Source organism: Nerophis ophidion, linkage group LG12 (assembly GCF_033978795.1).
Source record: "Nerophis ophidion isolate RoL-2023_Sa linkage group LG12, RoL_Noph_v1.0, whole genome shotgun sequence".
In the NCBI taxonomy this organism is placed as follows: domain Eukaryota; kingdom Metazoa; phylum Chordata; class Actinopteri; order Syngnathiformes; family Syngnathidae; genus Nerophis; species Nerophis ophidion.
The window spans coordinates 28,636,044-28,643,543 of NC_084622.1; the positions used below are offsets into that span (position 1 = coordinate 28,636,044).

The 7,500-nt window shown below is 35.0% G+C and overlaps 1 protein-coding gene across 1 annotated transcript in view; it reads right to left on the bottom strand.

Moving 5' to 3' along the window:
• Nucleotides 1-7,500, bottom strand: part of LOC133563246 (ubiquitin-associated protein 1-like) — a 24,262-nt gene that overhangs the window by 1,357 nt on the left and 15,405 nt on the right. The window lies entirely within an intron of this gene.

Genomic DNA, 7,500 nt, shown 5'->3' on the forward strand with positions numbered 1-7,500 from the left:
ATATATAATATACACTTTTGTCTAAACATTATTAACAGTTTATGGTGCCTATGGGAACAAGCTTTCATTTTGACTGTGATATTAGTGGTTAAAAGTGGATCTGTGGCTGTGGAGCTACTGCCCCTGATCAACAGGACCTGAGGACCACTCTTGCTATGTGTGCTATGCTGTGCATTAAAAGAGACGAGGGGAGCCCCCTGCCAGAGGAGTTATCCACGAACATAAGATCCCCCACTCGCCTGCCCTGTACTCCAGTTAGTGTACCCAAATCCCTTTTCTTAGTTTCCATCGGCACCAATTCTTTAGTCAGAATTCATATTTGTTTTTACATTTGCAGAATATTAGTATTACTCAAACTGCATATAGGATTGTTTGTACATACACATACACACACACACACACACCTCAATGTATTCCTCTTATTGATACTAATTCATATAGTTTAACTAGTTGAGTGATGTCATAGAAGTAATAATAATAATGATAATATCAACAATGACTAAACAATAATAATAACAATATGAACAATAGCAATAGTAATGACAATGAATGATGACAATAATACATATAAAATAATGAAGATGATGATGACGATGATAATAACAACAACAATAATAATAATAATAATCCTTATTAGCCAGTGATGGAGTTTAACACTTAGGCATCCATGTTCACATTCATATACATTGCCCATACCATTTTTTTGTATCTTGTTTTGAACTGATGGACATTTGGACATTGCTTGAGCCCCACATCCAATCCGTTCCAAAGTTTCACTCCACTCACAGACACACACAAACTTTTCCTGGTAGTTCTTACTGTTGGAATATTAAAGATACTACACCCCCTTAGATTATGAACTCCTTCTCTGTGTTTGAAATGTATTTGAATATTGGCAGGTAGAACCTTTTTGTTTGCTTTAAATAGTAATTTAGCTGTATTAAAATCAACTAGATCAGGCAGTTTTAATAATTTAGATTGTAAAAATAAAATATTTGTGTGGTCACAATATCCCACCTTGTGTAGAATTCTTATTGCACGTTTTTGGAGTGTAACCAGGGGATGTAGTGAAGTTTTGTCGTTGCCCCAGATTTCTATGCAGTAATTTAGATATGGCAAGACCAATGAACAATATAATAAATGCAGAGCTGTGTAATTTAAGAAGAATTTGGATTTATTGATAATAGAGATGGTTTTGGAGATTTTGCTTTGTACATGTCTTATGTGTGGTTTCCAGCTTAATTTATTATCAATAGTGACTCCTAACAATTTAATTTCTGACACCGTTTCTAGAATCAGGCCGTCTATATTTATTGCTGGTCCTGGATTGGAATAGCCGAATAACATAACTTTTGTTTTCTTTAAATTAAGGGATAATTTGTTTATATCTAACCATGTTTTTAATTTTGCAAGTTCATTATTTAGGGTGGATACAAAATTTGTATAATTATCGTTAGAATAGAAAATATTAGTGTCGTCTGCGAATACGACTAATTTTAATACATTTGATACTGTAAATATGTCATTAATATATAAGTTAAATAACTTGGGACCAAGAACGGATCCCTGTGGAACCCCACAAGCAATGTCCAAATGCCCAGATGTAAACTCGCCCATCTTCACAAACTGCTGTCTTTGTTTAAGTTAAATAGCTCCTTATCCAAGTCAAAGCTACTCCCCTTATTCCATATCTGTATAATTTTTTCAGTAATATTTGATGATTAATGGTGTCAAATGCTTTACTCAGATCCATGTAAATTCCAGCTGCATATTTCTTACTATCTAAGCTATTGGTTATCTCTTCTACTGCATCAATTATTGCCATAGATGTTGACCTCGCTGTCCTAAAACCGTATTGACTTTCATTAATTATCTTATGTTTATCTATAAATTTCTCTAATCTAGTGTTATATAATTTCTCTAAGATTTTGGAAAACTGCGGGAGCAAAGAGACAGGTCGGTAGTTTGTGAAGATGTGTTTGTTCCCATTTTTATATATTGGTATTACCTTTGCCATTTTCATTTTATTAGGAAATTGTCCTGTTTGGAAGGACAGGTTAAATATATAAGTTAGTGGTTTGGTGATGGAATGTATGTTTTTTTTCACAAGTGTCATATCTATGTCAAAACAATCAGTAGATGTTTTATTTTTGCAATTATTAACATCTATCATTTCCTCTTCAGTTACCCCCAACCGAAACATACTCATTAGATTCATTTCAATCAGTGACTCCATTTCATTGCTGCTATAATCAGGGATTTTGGCTTCCAATTCTGATCCGACATTTACAAAGAAACTGTTAAAACTCTCCACAACATTATTCATATTATAATTATCTTGGTTGTTATCAGTGAAATAGCTAGGATACGAGTTATTTTTTGATTTGCCTTTAATTATAGGTTTAAGTATTCCCCATACATCCTTAGTGTTGTTCTTATTCCTATGTAATAGATTGGTATAATATAATTTCTTACTAGTCATTATATCAGTCAATTTATTTTTATATGTTTTATATCTATGTTCAGAGTTTTCAATCAGTTTCTTTGTATATTCATTTTTTGAGCCAGGTTTTACATTACTTAATTTGATGTATTGTCTATATAATGTGTTTTTCTTTTTACAAGCGTTTTGTAAACCCTTGGTTAACCATGGGCACTTTAAAGTTTTGTTGTTTCTAATTTTTTCTATTGGACATTTTTGGTTATATATTGAATTAAATATATCTATAAATGATTCAAAGGCACTATCAACATCCTTTTTGTTGTACACGCAATCCCAGTTTTGCATTGTTAGGTCCTGATTTAATAGATTGAAAGAGTCTTCTGTTCTAACTTGTTTGTAAGTATATTTTTGCTGTGAATTCAGGTCTGTACTGGTCTCATCATTATACACTGTGAATACAGGCAGATGATCGGTTATGTCACAGACCATTACTCCACTGATGTTTGAAAACTGCATATTATTTGTGAAGATGTTATCGATGAGGGTTGCAGTGTGCGATGTTATTCTAGTCGGTCTTGTAATGGTTGGGTATAAACTCATACTGTGCATCCTGTTAATATAGTTTTCTGTTGCTATGTGGTTATTTGGATTCATGAGATCAATATTATAATCCCCACAAATAAATATTGTTTTATTAATTATTTCTGAGAAAGTTTTTTCAGCCCACTCAGTAAATAGTTCCACATTTGAACCTGGTGACCTGTATATACAGCTAACTATGATATTTTTCTTCCTTTCATTAATGATTTCTATTGATAAGCATTCAACTATATCATTTACTGATAGTCATGTCTTCTAATATTTTGTATTTATATTTCTTGTGAACGTACATAGCGACTCCTCCACCCATTTTATTTGTTCTGTTAACATAGTTTAAATTATAATCCTTTATCTCAAAATCAATGCCTTTTGTTTCATTAAACCATGTTTCAGATAAAGCAATTATGCTAAATGGATTCACAAAATGTTGTAGTCTTAAATTGCACTGGAATTTGCATACATGCTTCTACTGTTAAAATGGATGACTGAAAATGTGCCTTTTGATTTTATTGAGTTATTATATTCCTTTTCTGAATAGTATTTGCAGTTAATGGAGTCAGATGATGGAAACATATCTGGATCGAGATGATATTCCAAGTCTAATGAATTGTGATCAGTATACTCAGATGATTTTAGTTCAAAAATCTCGGAATCTAGAATCCTTTGTTGTATTGTTAAATTGTTGTCTGTAATATCAGAGGACTGATTGTATGCCATTGAATGAACTTGTTAAAGTACTTTTTAACTCTCCTTGTCCCACTAATTCACATATTTATTCATATTTCTTCAGTTCCTGTATGTCTCTAACAACCAGCACTTTTGCTTGTTCAGGTGATACGTTCAGTTTTATGAATATTTTACAGTTTGTGACCCAAGTATTCTGTATTTTGTTTTGTTTCCTTAAGTGCCTGGCTTTTTTTGCAATATCTGCATTTCTTTTGATCAGGTGGTGCCTTTTAGCTTTCTCCCTTGTTTCATTAGTTCAGTCTTTCTTTTCCTGTTGACGAACCGCAGGCATGACGTCCCTCTTCGCAGGCAGAGGATGACACGCTTCGATTGAGTTCTTGTCCAGATGAATGTCTCTGGAAGCCAGAAAGTCCACAACCTGCTCCTCCACCGAGCCAGCCTCCGGGTCCCCAGATGCACTCTCGCTCCCCGCAGCATGTGCATATGAGCGGGGTTTAACTTTTAGCCCCGTCACAATCACATCATTCAGTCTAGAATACTGCTCCAGATCTTCCACTTTCCTCTCCAACACGCCAATCTTCTTATCCCTCTCCTGGATGCACATACGGACCTCCGTGACTTCATCCACGAGTTTAAGAATTATATCCTGTTTAATCCATATGTCATTTACGTCTTGTGAAAGAAATTGAAGTGACTTTTTAATGTCCTCGTTTTCCTCCGCCGCTGGGGTTCTCTTCGGTCCCATGACGAGGAGCCCTTAAGACCCCACAGTCTGGTCAAAGATGATATTTAGCTGCTCAGCGATGTGTTGACAACTTCTGCGTCTTTGTTAGCAGCTAACAACTAAGCTAACTAGCGAACTAAGCTAAGTCAGCACGAAACGCGGCGAAATGCTTCTCGCGCACCGAGACAATCTTATCTCTAAGTAAAGACTCAAAAATGTATTTATACGACGTGAATATTTAAACACTGGAGAAAAAGTAATAAGACTGACTTATTAGCGTTCGGCTCCCTTCTCTATCGACACTTCCGGTTTCCATATATACATATATATATATATATAAATATATATACATATATATATACATATATATATATATATATATATATATACATATATATATATATATACATATATATACATATATATATATATATACATATATATACATATATATATACATATATATATACATATATATATATATAAATATATATACATATATATATACATATATATATATATAAATATATATACATATATATATACATATATATATATATAAATATATATACATATATATATACATATATATATATATATATATAAATATATATACATATATATATACATATATATATATATATATACATATATATATACATATATATATATATATACATATATATATACGTATACATATATATATATATACATATATATATATATATATATATATACATATATATATATATATATATACATATATATATATATATATATATATATATATATATATATATATACATATATATATATATATATATATACACATATATATATATACATATATATATATATATATATATACATATATATATATATATATATATACATATATATATATATATACACATATATATATATATACACATATATATATATATATATATATACACATATATATATATATATATATATATCGTTTCGCAGCCGAGTGTGAAGCGACCGGAATGAGAATCAGCACCTCCAAGTCCGAGTCCATGGTTCTCGCCCGGAAAAGGGTGGAGTGCCATCTCCGGGTTGGGGAGGAGACCCTGCCCCAAGTGGAGGAGTTCAAGTACCTAGGAGTCTTGTTCACGAGTGAGGGAAGAGTGGATCGTGAGATCGACAGGCGGATCGGTGCGGCGTCTTCAGTAATGCGGACGTTGTACCGGTCCGTTGTGGTGAAGAAGGAGCTGAGCCGGAAGGTAAAGCTCTCAATTTACCGGTCGATCTACGTTCCCATCCTCACCTATGGTCATGAGCTTTGGGTCATGACCGAAAGGATAAGATCACGGGTACAAGCGGCCGAAATGAGTTTCCTCCGCCGTGTGGCGGGGCTCTCCCTTAGAGATAGGGTGAGAAGCTCTGCCATCCGGGAGGAACTCAAAGTAAAGCCGCTGCTCCTTCACATCGAGAGGAGCCAGATGAGGTGGTTCGGGCATCTGGTCAGGATGCCACCCGAACGCCTCCCTAGGGAGGTGTTTAGGGCACGTCCAACCGGTAGGAGGCCACGGGGAAGACCCAGGACACGTTGGGAAGACTATGTCTCCCGGCTGGCCTGGGAACGCCTCGGGATCCCCCGGGAAGAGCTAGACGAAGTGGCTGGGGAGAGGGAAGTCTGGGTTTCCCTGCTTAGGCTGTTGCCCCCGCGACCCGACCTCGGATAAGCGGAAGATGATGGATGGATGGATGGATATATATATATATATATATATATATATATATATATATATATATATATATATATATATATGCATACACACACATATGTGTTGGAGCCTAAGTAAAGACGTTCGCTCTTTGAGGAAAGGGGTCCAGGGTTTAATTCCTGTAGTCTTTTGGAATTGGGGTTAAGGTTTAGGGGTTTGAATTTGGAACCAGTTACAGTATGTTGTGAGAGTCTGATTTGGCTCAGTGAGTAAATATACTTACTCTGAGCAAAGGGACCACAGTTTAAATCCTATGAGTAGCTCAAAAGTGTCAATTTGTGTCTTCTTGTTAATATATTTTTAAATTTTCTTCCGCCATTAGTGTGTGAAGGTGATTTATAACGTAAAATGTTTTGTATATGGTTTTGGGCATAGTAAAGCGCTATAAATACAGACCATTTACCATTTTCTTAATAGTTTGAATCCTAGTCAGGGTGTATGGTTATGTCATGATTATAAACTTAACTTGAGTACAATATAACATTGGGGTTTGGGTTGTGAATATGGCATTTTTGCAGTTTCCACCTCTGCATGTACACGTGTGAATTTGACTGATGTTTGGGTTTCAGTGGTGAGCCAGTAAGGCCTTTTCTGCTGGCCTAACATAAATTATGGTCATAAATTGATCAAAGTTAATTATTATTTTTATTTACGTTCCCTACATTTATTAAAGTATTATATTTTTTTCATATAGTATTAAGCTCTGGTGTTGCAGTTTTTAACATTTAAAACTTTTATCCAATCAGAATTCAGCTAGCTTGTTGGAAGCGCTGCATGAAATGTGCCAAGGCCTTCGGAATCAACAACGCGGCGGCCTGTGCAGTGATCAGAACGGAGAACATACAGTTGACAGACATTTGCCACAGCCAATAAGATCACGAGTTATTGACGGTAGCCCTTCTAGTTTGCTTCACTTTGAAACGTTGGACGTGACTGTCACACCTCCTGTGATTGGATACTCACTTGTGACTTGCACAAGTGAGTAACCAATCACAAGTTGTGAGTTGCGAGAGCAGGAAGTGGCCCACCGGAGCCATACCCGCTTTCACAGGAATCTGATATCTACTCGCTTTCTTAACCTACAAGGAGGGAAACCAAAATATTAACTAGCTAGATCAGTGGTTCATAACCTGGGTTTGATCGAACCCTAGGAGTTCGTTGAGTCGGGCTCAGGGGTTCGGCGGAGGTAAAAACACAGGGACTGTGTAATTTGTTGTGAGTTTATGCACTGTGTTGGTTTTGTTTTTTGAACAAGGTGATGTTCATGCACGGTTCATTTTGTGCACCAGTAAAAA